The sequence below is a fragment of the Thalassophryne amazonica genome, chromosome 18, assembly GCF_902500255.1.
Source record: "Thalassophryne amazonica chromosome 18, fThaAma1.1, whole genome shotgun sequence".
Classification (NCBI taxonomy): domain Eukaryota; kingdom Metazoa; phylum Chordata; class Actinopteri; order Batrachoidiformes; family Batrachoididae; genus Thalassophryne; species Thalassophryne amazonica.
This window is the reverse complement of record NC_047120.1, coordinates 32,267,289-32,282,833: the sequence shown is the minus strand read 5'-3', so window position 1 is coordinate 32,282,833 and position 15,545 is coordinate 32,267,289. Positions and strand designations below refer to the sequence as shown.

General features: G+C 36.8%; 1 protein-coding gene across 2 annotated transcripts in view; it reads right to left on the bottom strand.

Moving 5' to 3' along the window:
- ppm1bb (protein phosphatase, Mg2+/Mn2+ dependent, 1Bb) overlaps window positions 1-14,885 on the bottom strand; it is a 133,822-nt gene extending 118,937 nt beyond the window's left edge. Inside the window, exon 1 of one of the 2 annotated variants that reach the window (XM_034193143.1) lies at window positions 14,473-14,885. The gene's annotated coding sequence lies outside the window, so the exon portion shown is untranslated. The remainder of the gene's footprint in view (window positions 1-14,472) is intronic. The other variant, XM_034193144.1, reaches the window with a different exon arrangement.
- Window positions 14,886-15,545: the final 660 nt, after the last annotated feature.

Below are 15,545 nucleotides of genomic sequence, written 5' to 3'. Positions count from 1 at the left end.
TGTTAGCATGTCTATGGCATTTTCAATGTTAAAAGTTAGCATTGAGCAGTTGCAGTTATCATATTCTGGTGCATTTGTTTTCAAATTGTAATATTTTTTAAATTTATTTTTGTTTATATATTAATAATCTAATGATTATTATATACAATATATACTTATTATATACAATTTTAGAGAAAGAGACAAAAAGAACCTGAACAGAAACACAACAGAAAACAGAAAATCAACTAACAATGAACATACATAAATAAATAAATACATACATACATACAGAAATAAATGTTTCCTGTGAACACCTAGTGACTCTTACACCTCCATTTCATCCCTGTCTTATTTAAGTTTAATGACAGTTTGTTTCGGTCAAACCATATTTTCAATGTGTTAATTTCTTCAGTGATTTCCTCCAGAACTATCTGCCAAGCTACAACCCCTGGCAAAAATTATGGAATCACCGGCCTCAGAGGATGTTCATTCAGTTGTTTAATTTTGTAGAAAAAAAGCAGATCACAGACATGACACAAAACTAAAGTCATTTTCAACTTTGCTTGCCTCTACTGGTGGTTGGCTCTCACTGCGGTATTGTATCACTTCCTGTTCCGGAGCACAGCGGTGTTTTTCTGTATCTGTTAGCTGTTTAATCTGCGCAGTTAGATTGATCTAGTTATCTAGATTACGATTTGTTTCCCAGTGTAATCTTTACGTGCCTTAACTAAAGCACTCCTTCTGCTGAATCACCTCTAAATTATTTACACATTATTCACTTTGCGTGTTTTTAGGAATCCGCTAGCTTAGCGTAGCTACTAGCTCTTAGCCGATTTAGCATGGCGGCTTCTCCTGTCTCTCCCGCACTTTTCTGCTCTGGGTGTGAAATGTTTAGTTATTATTGAAACTGCTGGCTAAGGCTAAGCGTAAATTTGGTAAGATTGTAATTCACGTCGGCAGTAATGACACCCGGTTACGCCAATCGGAGGTCACTAAAATTAACATTAAATCGGTGTGTAACTTTGCAAAAACAATGTCGGACTCTGTAGTTTTCTCTGGGCCCCTCCCCAATCAGACCGGGAGTGACATGTTTAGCCGCATGTTCCCCTTGAATTGCTGGCTGTCTGAGTGGTGTCCAAAAAATGAGGTGGGCTTCATAGATAATTGGCAAAGCTTCTGGGGAAAACCTGGTCTTGTTAGGAGAGACGGCATCCATCCCACTTTGGATGGAGCAGCTCTCATTTCTAGAAATCTGGCCAATTTTCTTAAATCCTCCAAACCGTGACTATCCAGGGTTGGGACCAGGAAGCAGAGTTGTAGTCTTACACACCTCTCTGCAGCTTCTCTCCCCCTGCCATCCCCTCATTACCCCATCCCCGTAGAGACGGTGCCTGCTCCCAGACTACCAATAACCAGCAAAAATCTATTTAAGCATAAAAATTCAAAAAGAAAAAATAATATAGCACCTTCAACTGCACCACAGACTAAAACAGTTAAATGTGGTCTATTAAACATTAGGTCTCTCTCTTCTAAGTCCCTGCTGGTAAATGATATAATAATTGATCAACATATTGATTTATTCTGCCTTACAGAAACCTGGTTACAGCAGGATGAATATGTTAGTTTAAATGAGTCAACACCCCCGAGTCACACTAACTGTCAGAATGCTCGTAGCACGGGCCGGGGCGGAGGATTAGCAGCAATCTTCCATTCCAGCTTATTAATTAATCAAAAACTCAGACAGAGCTTTAATTCATTTGAAAGCTTGACTCTTAGTCTTGTCCATCCAAATTGGAAGTCCCAAAAACCAGTTTTATTTGTTATTATCTATCGTCCACCTGGTCGTTACTGTGAGTTTCTCTGTGAATTTTCAGACCTTTTGTCTGACTTAGTGCTTAGCTCAGATAAGATAATTATAGTGGGCGATTTTAACATCCACACAGATGCTGAGAATGACAGCCTCAACACTGCATTTAATCTATTATTAGACTTTATTGGCTTTGCTCAAAAAGTAAATGAGTCCACCCACCACTTTAATCATATCTTAGATCTTGTTCTGACTTATGGTATGGAAATAGGAGACTTAACAGTATTCCCTGAAAACTCCCTTCTGTCTGATCATTTCTTAATAACATTTACATTTACTCTGATGGACTACCAAGCAGTGGGGAATAAGTTTCATTACACTAGAAGTCTTTCAGAAAGCGCTGTAACTAGGTTTAAGGATATGATTCCTTCTTTATGTTCTCTAATGCCATATACCAACATAGTGCAGAGTAGCTACCTAAACTCTGTAAGTGAGATAGAGTATCTCGTCAATAGTTTTACATCCTCATTGAAGACAACTTTGGATGCTGTAGCTCCTCTAAAAAAGAGAGCTTTAAATCAGAAGTGCCTGACTCTGTGGTATAACTCACAAACTCGCAGCTTAAAGCAGATAAGCCGTAAGTTGGAGAGGAAATGGCGTCTCACTAATTTAGAAGATCTTCACTTAGCCTGGAAAACGAGTCTGTTGCTCTATAAAAAAGCCCTCCGTAAAGCTAGGACATCTTTCTACTCATCACTAATTGAAGAAAATAAGAACAACCCCAGGTTTCTTTTCAGCACTGTAGCCAGGCTGACAAAGAGTCAGAACTCTATTGAGCTGAGTATTCCATTAACTTTAACTAGTAATGACTTCATGACTTTCTTTGCTAACAAAATTTTAACTATTAGAGAAAAAATTACTCATAACCATCCCAAAGATGTATCGTTATCTTTGGCTGCTTTCAGTGATGCTGGTATTTGGTTAGACTCTTTCTCTCCGATTGTTCTGTCTGAGTTATTTTCATTAGTTACTTCATCCAAACCATCAACATGTTTATTAGACCCCATTCCTACCAGGCTGCTCAAGGAAGCCCTACCATTATTTAATGCTTCGATCTTAAATATGATCAATCTATCTTTGTTAGTTGGCTATGTACCACAGGCTTTTAAGGTGGCAGTAATTAAACCATTACTTAAAAAGCCATCACTTGACCCAGCTATCTTAGCTAATTATAGGCCAATCTCCAACCTTCCTTTTCTCTCAAAAATTCTTGAAAGGGTAGTTGTAAAACAGCTAACTGATCATCTGCAGAGGAATGGTCTATTTGAAGAGTTTCAGTCAGGTTTTAGAATTCATCATAGTACAGAAACAGCATTAGTGAAGGTTACAAATGATCTTCTTATGGCCTCGGACAGTGGACTCATCTCTGTGTTTGTTCTGTTAGACCTCAGTGCTGCTTTTGATACTGTTGACCATAAAATTTTATTACAGAGATTAGAGCATGCCATAGGTATTAAAGGCACTGCGCTGCAGTGGTTTGAATCATATTTGTCTAATACATTACAATTTGTTCATGTAAATGGGGAATCTTCTTCACAGACTAAAGTTAATTATGGAGTTCCACAAGGTTCTGTGCTAGGACCAATTTTATTCACTTTATACATGCTTCCCTTAGGCAGTATTATTAGACGGTATTGCTTAAATTTTCATTGTTACGCAGATGATACCCAGCTTTATCTATCCATGAAGCCAGAGGACACACACCAATTAGCTAAACTGCAGGATTGTCTTACATACATAAAGACATGGATGACCTCTAATTTCCTGCTTTTAAACTCAGATAAAACTGAAGTTATTGTACTTGGCCCCACAAATCTTAGAAACATGGTGTCTAACCAGATCCTTACTCTGGATGGCATTACCCTGACCTCTAGTAATACTGTGAGAAATCTTGGAGTCATTTTTGATCAGGATATGTCATTCAAAGCGCATATTAAACAAATATGTAGGACTGCTTTTTTGCATTTACGCAATATCTCTAAAATCAGAAAGGTCTTGTCTCAGAGTGATGCTGAAAAACTAATTCATGCATTTATTTCCTCTAGGCTGGACTATTGTAATTCATTATTATCAGGTTGTCCTAAAAGTTCCCTAAAAAGCCTTCAGTTAATTCAAAATGCTGCAGCTAGAGTACTGACGGGGACTAGAAGGAGAGAGCATATCTCACCCATATTGGCCTCTCTTCATTGGCTTCCTGTTAATTCTAGAATAGAATTTAAAATTCTTCTTCTTACTTATAAGGTTTTGAATAATCAGGTCCCATCTTATCTTAGGGACCTCGTAGTACCATATCACCCCAATAGAGCGCTTCGCTCTCAGACTGCAGGCTTACTTGTAGTTCCTAGGGTTTGTAAGAGTAGAATGGGAGGCAGAGCCTTCAGCTTTCAGGCTCCTCTCCTGTGGAACCAGCTCCCAATTCAGATCAGGGAGACAGACACCCTCTCTACTTTTAAGATTAGGCTTAAAACTTTCCTTTTTGCTAAAGCTTATAGTTAGGGCTGGATCAGGTGACCTTGAACCATCCCTTAGTTATGCTGCTATAGACGTAGACTGCTGGGGGGTTCCCATGATGTACTGTTTCTTTCTCTTTTTGCTCTGTATGCACCACTCTGCATTTAATCATTAGTGATCGATCTCTGCTCCCCTCCACAGCATGTCTTTTTCCTGGTTCTCTCCCTCAGCCCCAACCAGTCCCAGCAGAAGACTGCCCCTCCCTGAGCCTGGTTCTGCTGGAGGTTTCTTCCTGTTAAAAGGGAGTTTTTCCTTCCCACTGTAGCCAAGTGCTTGCTCACAGGGGGTCGTTTTGACCGTTGGGGTTTTACATAATTATTGTATGGCCTTGCCTTACAATATAAAGCGCCTTGGGGCAACTGTTTGTTGTGATTTGGCGCTATATAAAAAAATTGATTGATTGATTGATTGATTGAAATGGCAACTTTCTGGTTTTAAGAAACACTATAAGAAATCAAGAAAAAAAGATTGTGGCAGTCAGTAACGGTTACTTTTTTAGACCAAGCAGAGGAAAAAATATGGAATCACTCAATTCTGAGGAAAAAATTATGGAATCACCCTGTAAATTTTCATCCCCAAAACTAACACCTGCATCATATCAGATCTGCTCGTTAGTCTGCATCTAAAAAGGAGTGATCACACCTTGGAGAGCTGTTGCACCAAGTGGACTGACATGAATCATGGCTCCAACACGAGAGATGTCAATTGAAACAAAGGAGAGGATTATCAAACTCTTAAAAGAGAGTAAATCATCACGCAATGTTGCAAAAGATGTTGGTTGTTCACAGTCAGCTGTGTCTAAACTCTGGACCAAATACAAACAACATGGGAAGGTTGTTAAAGGCAAACATACTGGTAGACCAAGGAAGACATCAAAGCGTCAAGACAGAAGACTTAAAGCAATATGTCTCAAAAATCGAAAATGCACAACAAAACAAATGAGGAACGAATGGGAGGAAACTGGAGTCAACGTCTGTGACCGAACTGTAAGAAACCGCCTAAAGGAAATGGGATTTACATACAGAAAAGCTAAACGAAAGGCATCATTAACACCTAAACAGAAAAAAACAAGGTTACAATGGGCTAAGGAAAAGCAATTGTGGACTGTGGATGACTGGATGAAAGTCATATTCAGTGATGAATCTCGAATCTGCATTGGGCAAGGTGATGATGCTGGAACTTTTGTTTGGTGCCTTTCCAATGAGATTTATAAAGATGACTGCCTGAAGAGAACATGTAAATTTCCACAGTCGATGATATGGGGCTGCATGTCAGGTAAAGGCACTGGGGAGATGGCTGTCATTACATCATCAATAAATGCACAAGTTTATGTTGATATTTTGGACAATTCAAAGGATGTTTGGGGATGATGAAATCATTTTTCAAGATGATAATGCATCTTGCCATAGAGCAAAAACTGCAAAAACATTCCTTGCAAAAAGACACATAGGGTCAATGTCATGGCATAGGGTCAATGTCAATGAGCAGATCCGATCTGATGCAGGTGTTAATTTGGGGGATGAAAATTTACAGGGTGATTCCATAATTTTTACCTCAGAATTGAGTGATTCCATATTTTTTTCCTCTGCTTGGTCTAAAAAAGTAAGAATCTTTTTTTCTTGATTTCTTATAGTGTTTCTTAAAGCCAGAAAGTTGCCATTTGAAATGACTTTAGCTTTGTGTCATGTCTGTGATCTGCTTTTTTTCTACAAAATTAAACAACTGAATGAACATCCTCTGAGGCCGGTGATTCCATAATTTTTGCCAGGGGTTGTAGAAAACTGCTGCATCCTAGTAAGAGCAGAATACTACTGGAATGAATTTGAATAAGTTGGGTTTTTTTTTTCTCACCTAAATGGATGCTGCACTCACTCCAGTTTATCGTCTGGAATAGTCCCAGATTACATTTCAGAGCTTCTAGAATTCAAATATTGTTGTGCAGGTGGTGTTGGGGGGTAATTTTGGGTTTTGCAATGTTAAGGAATTTGTGTTTTTTCATTCAGACATTTAAATCAACATGTATAAATGGTTATATTAAAGTAATGGTGAAATAATCGTTAATCGAATCAAAACCAAATCGAATAAAAAAATTAATCGTTAGATTAATCGATGCATTGATAAAATAATCGCTAGATTAATCGTTTAAAAAATAATCGTTTGGGACAGCCCTATACGCAAGTATTATTGGCGGTAGTAAAGAATTTGAGATGAAACACCAGAATTAACAACGGCCAAATCAGGGTTGCAAGGTAAATTGAGGAATGTTATAGATAACCTTTAAAATGCTCTGAAGCATGTGTGTATGAAACATGCATTATTATACACACAGAACGTATAGTTGCCTGGCCTAAAAAGCTGAAGCAAACTGGTTGAAAACTGTTTACGCAGTGAAATATTTCAGTGGGGGGAAAGAAGCCAATATTTACTGTTACAGAGTGGAAACCTAACAAGTGGGACAGAGAAAATGCACTGAAATTCAAGCATGCCATACTATTTGTAGTATGTGTATTTTGTTTAAATATAGTAGGGGCCATGCCAAGTACACACTTGCAATTCAACAAGTAATATTTTAATATGATATCAAAATTTAAAATTTGTATGTTCTTGATAAGGAAGATACGACTGCAGCCAGACTAGTTTTGACAAGAGCGATAGCATGGCCTAATTTTGTGTGACCTTTGACAAAATATGTGTTTGTGGAACTTATGAATACTAGTAGTTGCCCTGTATTCACTGGGAAAGCTTGCTTTGCATTGATCTTCTCACAAATCACTCTCTAGATTCACTAACCTGCATGTCAAATTTTTTTGTCCTGTCTGTACCCCACTTTTGCTTATATGATTCTAGTCGAGCTCATCTGCATGCTTGTGTTTGCTTTTTTCCAGACATGTGTGACTGATGGCAGATACTATTCAATCAATCACCTGAAAACATCCACTGGACTCAAAATCTCCAGAGATATACAACATTAAATATCGCATTGTTCTATCCATACCCTTTTTCCCCAATCCTGGTGAAATCTGCATTTAATCTACATGTAACCATAAGTAAGCATTTTGATTTATATTCTGTAGAATGAGTGAAAATTCTCTTGTCTTAACTAAACATCTACAAAAAACACTATGATTTCATTAAATTTATTTCTTCACAACATGCAATTTTTTACTTAAATTTCTGAAAATTGAGGAGTCATGGTAAATCCAATCACAAGTGATCATTTAGAACTGAAAGAACTTTCTGCGATCATTATTAGTCAATACAATATGACTGATTAACAATATAACAATGAAAAGTCTCTGATGTATTGGTAAAAAAGAAGTATGCCATTGTTCCTAAGGCAAATGTCCTGTCCATACCCCCTGATAACCCAACAGGACATGCCTATTTCAACGCTCTGCTGAAAACAATCCAGGGGAGAATACCCAATGAAACTTTCAGGCCATTATCAGGCACACTGTCAATTTCTGACAAATTCGTTCTTTTTGCATGTCAAAGTAATGTGAAAGTTTGGAATAAATGCAACCATGGGCCAACCCTGATTATGGCTGAGGCGAATGTCTGTCAATGTAATCTGCAAATATGAAAGGCTCATTAAAAGTCTGCTAATGAGTCTTTCATTGGATTCAGGTGTGTTGGAGCAGGGAGACAACTAAGAGTGTCAGGAAGGTGGCTCTCGAGGACCGAACTTGGCCACCCCTGCATTAGAAGAAGACAACAAAAGTCCAGTTATCTCAAATTATTTTCCTTCATCCACATCTTCACATGGTGTGAGACCACTGTGCAAAGATTCACTGAAATCCATAAAGCAGCTTAGGAGGCACTTAAGAATCAGTATCACACAGTATGATGCATCAATTAAATACAAATGTCCAATAATCTCTTCCTGAAGAAATCAGATGTTTAGTTCCTGATTTTGATGTCTGACCGGAATCATTTTCCTTCATGTGCATCTTCAGATGTTGTGCTACCATTGTGTGATGAAGTGTCACAGAAATTCACACAACACAGTTCAGGAGTTACTCTACCATTACAAAATCCATGGACAGAAATAAAGACAGACAATGTTTTGTTTGCAGCAGGTAAAACACAGCAAATCCCATCATATCACATTCTTTATGGAAACTCAAACAAAGTTTCCAAATAATGGGTGGTCTATCCAAGTAATACTTCTGGGAAAGTACCTGACAATTTCAAACTCAGAAGTTTTAAGTTAGGGTAGTGCATAAACCATTGGGCACTTCAAATATCAATGGGTACTATCCTTATAATACTTTGTGGCTTGTCTATAGTGCTATACCAATAGCAATGGCCCTTATTAAAATCAGGTGAATCACAAATACAGACATGATGATCTGAGTCACCTGAATTTAAACAGCATTGCATTTAGTATGAGAATATGTATTGTGTATGAGAAGCTGAAGAAATTATACAGAGTGGAGAGGCATAGAAAATGAGCTTCATGCAAGAAAATACTAAATCTAAGATATAGCCTCCTATGTACCTTCTAGGAAACTACATGGAAGTTTCACATCTTTCCAACAAAATCCTTCTCTGGGCCACTCCACCATGAAGCTGTCTCACTGATGACATGGCAAAGGCTGCACAAAGGACAGTTTCTCTCATCACGATAGACCCCTTTCCATTCTGGGCATGTTTGCCCATGAATTCTAGCAGGCTGTGGGGCGACGCAGAGTGTGGTTAGCTCGGATCAAAGGCAATTTTTTTTTTTTTTATTTCATTCATTTAAAAGAAAAGCACCACAATACCAGAATGAAAAGGAGCAGAAAGAAGAACAAGTCTTATGATTTCTGCCCCTTTTAACAATACAATCTTTCAATATACAGCATCATAGTCAACATTATTTAACAGATTGCATTTCTTTAACTTGTCACATACCACTAGCCCATTTCATAATTATGACCATTAATTAATAGATTACATCACTGATAGGTTACATTTAAACTTAAGACACTCCAAACATTATTAAGTTTACTTTTTTTTTTTTTGACTTTCTTGCAGCCCACTGACTTACTTCATAGTTTCATACTTACTTAATACTTCTAATTTAATATGTTTTTTAAATAATTTAAGCGACCTTAATTCTTTAATTTCTTTATTAATATTGTTCCATAATTTGACACCATTTACTGCAATACTCCTTTCCTTTACTTTGGTTCTAAATCTTGGTTTTTTAAAGACTTCTATTCCTTTCAATTTATAACTACTTACTCTTTTTTCAAACATATTTTGAATGTTTGCTGGTAAAGTATTTTTATTAACTTGGTACATCGTTTGTAATATTTTCAAATCGACTAAATCATGAAATTTAAGTACCCTATACTTAATAAACAATGGATTAGATGGATCTCTAAAACCACTGTTACTAATCACTTTTAAAGCTCTTTTCTGCTAAATAAATAAAGGTTGTATATAGGTTGTATATGTTGATCCCCAGATTTCTACACAGTAAGTTAAATATGGGACAATCAATGAATTGTACAATGTTAATAAACCATAACTATTTAATGAATATTTTACTTTATGCAAAACAGCAATGGCTTTCGCTATTTTTCCTTTTATGTAATTTATGTGTGACTTCCATGTAAGATCTTCATCAATCATGACTCCTAAAAATTTCATTTCTTTTACCCTTTGTATATCCATTCCATCTATTTGTAATGACACATTATTTTTTTTCGCTCTATCATTAAACAATATGAAATTTGTCTTATTAATATTTAGTGACAATCTGTTTATATCAAACCAATGTTTAACTTTTTCCAACTCTGTATTTATCACTTGTGCTACTTCCTGTATATCTGATCCAGAGTAAAACAGCGTTGTATCATCAGCAAATAAAATGCTGCCAAGCACATTGGATACATTCACAAAATCATTGATATACAAAATAAACAGTTTGGGTCCAAGTACCGATCCTTGTGGTACTCCATAAATAATGTTACACAATTCTGATTTGGTATTATTTATCTGAACAAACTGTTTTCTATTTTCTAAGTAGCTTTTTACCCACTGATGTGCAACACCTCTTATTCCATATTGTTGTAACTTGTGGAGCAATCTTGAGTGGTCTATAACATCAAAAGCCTTTTTCAGGTCAATAAAAATACTTACAAAATAATCCTTATTATCTATTGTTGTTGATATTTTCTCTATTAGTTCCATAATTGCCATAGCTGTCGAATGTTTTGTTCTGAATCCATACTGAGCATTATTTAAAATATGATGTTTCTCAATAAATTTATCCAATCTTGTTACAAAAACTTTTTCCATAATTTTAGAAAACTGTGGAAGCAATGATACTGGCCTGTAATTAGAAAAATTATGTTTGTCTCCATTTTTATATAATGGAACTACCTTAGCAATTTTCATTTCATCTGGAAAAATCCCCAGTTGACAGAGACAGATTACAAATATAAGTAAATGGTTCAATAACAATTTCTATTATACTTTTTACAGTCACCATGTCTAAATCTTCATGGTCAGTTGATCTTTTGCTTACACAGTTTTTTACAATATTTCTTATTTCATCTTTTTCCACATTGTCCAGGAAAATACTATTGACCGTATTTACCAATGTACATAATTTATCTTCTATTATTAGTTTATTTCCCACCAGACTTGACCCTACATTTGAAAAATAATCATTAAACCCATTTGCAACTTCTTTTATATCATATATCTCTTTATTTTCCTTAACAAAGTAATTTGGAATAGTTTATTTCGTTCCATCACTATCAATCACACTTTTTATAATTCCCCATGTTACCCTCATATTATCTTTACTCTTATTTAGTTTTTCCACTGTAATAATCTTTTTTTTTGTTTCCTAATTATTGTTAATAGTTTATTTTTATATTTTTTGTATTTATGTTCTGATTCCTTTGTTTGCAATTTTAAAAAGCACCTGTATAAACAGTTTTTCTTTGCACAAGCATTTTTTATTTCTTTTGTCAGCCATGGTTTATTTACTCTTTTCTTACTAATTTCAATTAATTTACAATTTTTATTGTATGATTTCATCAATATTTTCATAAATGAGTTATATGCTACATTAACATCACTGACATAAACTTCTTCCCAGTTTTGATTTTTAAGGTCATATTTTAATGCCTCTAAGGCTTTTACTGACTTATCTCTTTTAAAGTTTATATCAGTTTTTTTGTTGTACCTATTTTTAGATTTAAATATTGAAAAAATTGGTAAATGGTCGCTAATATCTGTCATGAAGATCCCATTCTTGATAATTTCATCTGTTCTGTTTGTAAATATATTATCTATTACCGTTGCACTTTGCGATGTAATTCTGGTTGGTTTTGTTATCAAGGGGAATAACCCCAAACTATACATTGAATTCACAAAATCACTTAATCTTTGGCAGCTGGAGCTTTCTATGTTAATATTAAAGTCCCCACCCATAAAAAGCGTTTTGTTTTTAATTTGATGGAATAATTCAATTATTTTATCTGTAAATTTCACAACACAAGAATCTGGTGCTCTGTATACACAACTGATTAAAAAATTCTTAGATGTTTCATGTACAAGTTCCACTGTTACAATTTCTATGACATCATTCATAATTGTCATTTCTTCAACAATTGTACACATCAGATCTGTTTTTGTATACAGAGCAATACCACCGCCTTTTTTATATCTTCTGTTTACAAAATACAGCTCATATCCCTCCATTTGAACTTTATCCATGAGATCATCTTTAAGCCAAGATTCAGTGATTGCAACAATACTAAATCTATTTTTAAACTGATTTAAATAATCTTTTATTTGTGACATTTTACAATACAAGCTTCGACTGTTTATATGTATGAGTGACAGGGTATCTTCTGCAATTTTTTCACTATTCAGCTGTTCTACTGTATAATACTCACAACCAATCGTTTTTAAGTCAAATATACTTTCATCAATATTAGTGTCTATGTCATATATTTTATCCTGTTTCCATGTTTGATCTGATTTTTTGTTGGTCCAATTACCAACAGATGTTATATTTGATTGTCTATTCAGGTCTGTATTTCGTAAGGTCCTCCATGTTTTTGATTTGTATACCGTTTGTTCCTTCTTTCACTCTAATCCACACCCTACAATTCCAGACCCATGTAGCAACAATATGTTTCTGTTTTCTTAGTAGTCTTGCTTCCCTAGCAATATCTGCATTTCAACCCTGACCCGAGCAAACGCCATTACAAAGTGTGCTCCGGGCATTGATAATTCTGAAATCAGTAAAGTAATATATGATACAACAATATAATGGTTGTGAGCTCTAAAAATGATTCAATTTGGCCAGTTGGCCGTCCATTTACCGTTGCATTTTGAGGACCCTGATTTTTGTTTTTTCCTCTTCCTTCACCTACCTGTGATCATCTGAAACACTTGCACACATGATTTAGTGTATTTGAATCGCTTTTGGGATCGTATGAAATTTAGCTCGATTGTTGATCCTGTGATTTGGTTTTGCTATATCTGTGACCATTACTGGTAAGCACTTTGGATTTTGAATCCAGTGATCTGAATTCAAATCTCAGTGGAACCTGTAGATTTTGGCAGCACGTGGTATAGTGGTTACCACTGGTGCCTCACAGCAAGGTCATACAATCGCTTCCCGTCCTTTCTGTGTGGAGTTTGCATGTTCTCCCCGTGTCTGCGTGAGTTTCCTCTGGGCACTCCGGTTTCCACCCACAATCAAAAACATGCTTATTTAGGGTCTGCTCCTTTCTCTGCCCCTGACTAAGACAGCATCTCTACATCTGGAGTTCGTCCCCGGGCGCCAAACTGTGGCTGCCCACTGCTCCTAGAGGTTGGATTGTGTCTAAATGTAATTAGAATGGCTTAAATGCAGAGGACAAATTTAGTTTATATATATATATATATATATATATATATATATATACATACACACACACATATACATACACACAATGACAATAAAGGCTCTATTCTCTATTTTGTAGACGAGCTTCTACCTCATGAGGATCCATGCCATCACCTTGAGGTTTTCACTGTCGCAAGCAAACGTAGCTTCATCCAAAGAATCCCAGAAGCATGCATGGGGCATCAAAACCGAGGCATTTGCAGTGTTTTTAAAAGACAATTCCAAAGTTCCCGCTTCAGTTTTATAGCAGCATGCCCAACAAAAATGACATTGCGTGATATGTTGTGGTTAACATTTAAAAAAAGGCCGTGGCTACGGGTACAGACCCGTATCTACAGAGACCGTTCTAAAGATATGGAGGGTGTCTTACCGACCAATCAGAATGTGCAAATATGTCCGTACCCGTACCATATGCGGCTAAAGGTCCGGCAAGGCTTCAAAACTCATCCGTACATTGTCCGCATCTTCAGTGAACCTCAGTCCGTACCTTTAGCAGTCCCGCAGAAGATACAGATGTACCTACCCATAGCCACTTCGTTAAAAAAAACAAATGGAAAGTGCTTTTTCATGAGAGTCTTGGTGGCTTCCCTCACAAGTCTCCTTCTTGAACAATCACTTTTTATTTACTGCCTAATCCAGACAGGATGGATATAATGATGGATATAAATAACGTATTCTGTGAATTGTAAATGTTTATATATTAATTTCCTGGCTCATCTAAAGGGAACTGGCTTTAAAAAAAAAAAAAAAAAAAGAAAGAAAAAAAAAACATCTAGTTTATCCATTTATTTATGACCAAGCAGTTGTGTAGCTGACTGTACATACAGATAAGGGGGTGGGATCCAGGCTAAAAACATGGTAATTCAGCCTGTGAGTGTTCAACAAATGCCCATTAACACCAGCTGTAATAGCACACTGCTTTATGGACGATAAAGGCAGACAAAACTTAAGATGACACTAGTTTTCATTTGGATTATACAGCTGTTCCCCAACACCTCACAGGTTACACACACACACACACTTTGTGGCACTTTTAATAAGTACAGTGTGTTCTGCACGTACGTCAGCCGGGTCCCTCTGAGCAAAGGCCTGCTTTAATGTTGATAGGCGCTAATGTTAACAGCTAGCCGCTAGCTGCCGATGACCAGCTAACGCCTGTCAAACTATGGCTAATGACGTTAGCGCACACAGTTAGCATGCTACTTACGTTTTCCTGCTGTTACGTCAAGGCAGATCCAATCTTGTTTTCTCCCGGAGGCTGCTGCTGCTGTGTTTGCGTAAAGATACGTCCTCAACGGGTTACCCTAAGCTACGGAGCTAACGTTAGCTAGCACGCTAACTTTGTTATGTTTCCTTATTTGACAAAAATGATCGAGATTGGCCTCAGATGAGCGGCGATAATTCCTTTCGCGGCGGTTCCCTGCTTGGACCGCGTTGATTTTTACGCATTTTTGACGCCAGTTCTTTCTCTCACACTAAGCACAGACTGTTCCGAAATAAAAGCGAACACTGTGAATTTTATATATTACACAATACTGACAAATCGAGCACTTTCCTCCATTGAAAGGCCACAGAGCTATCCTTCGACTTTGGGTGCTGAAGAAGAGGAGGTGCTATTTTTGGCACATAGTGGCTGATTGGCCATACCTGCACGACAACGCGTTTGATAATTGGCTGATGTGTGTATCAATCAGCTTTGCCCCTTGGACAATACTACATTTTCATTGGTCTGCTCTCGAAGTCCCGTCACTTAATTTCTCATGGGTGAACCTGTAAAATACACAGGCGTACGCCGATGACGGGGTTACGAGAGCGGAACATAATGGGCGACGCTACGAAAACGCATAAAACATGAATATGACGCAGTTGAAACATGACAAACGTGTTTCGTTTGAACAGCTTCTTCTTCTTCTTCTTCTTCTTCTTCTTCTTCCCTTGCGTTTAACGACAGCCTGCACCCGTATTGTTACATTGCTGCCACCTGCTGCATCAGTCCGTTGTAGCAGTACTAAATCCTCTCGATGAAGTCCAGTGTCTTTCAAGAATTTTAAAAGCCAAGACTTCCCCCTCCCACTTGACCCTATGTCTAAAATACTTCCTACAGAAACTTCTTTCAGGCCTGTTCTTGTCTCTGGCTGTGGACATTCCAAACATAGTCTGTCCCGATGTTTTCTTAGTAAGAAGCGAGTATTGTTCAAGAAAATATGACAAATTCTCAATCTAGCAATATTGACTTCGTTGTTTCTTTTCTACCCTTTCCTTCTGCAACTATTTACTGGA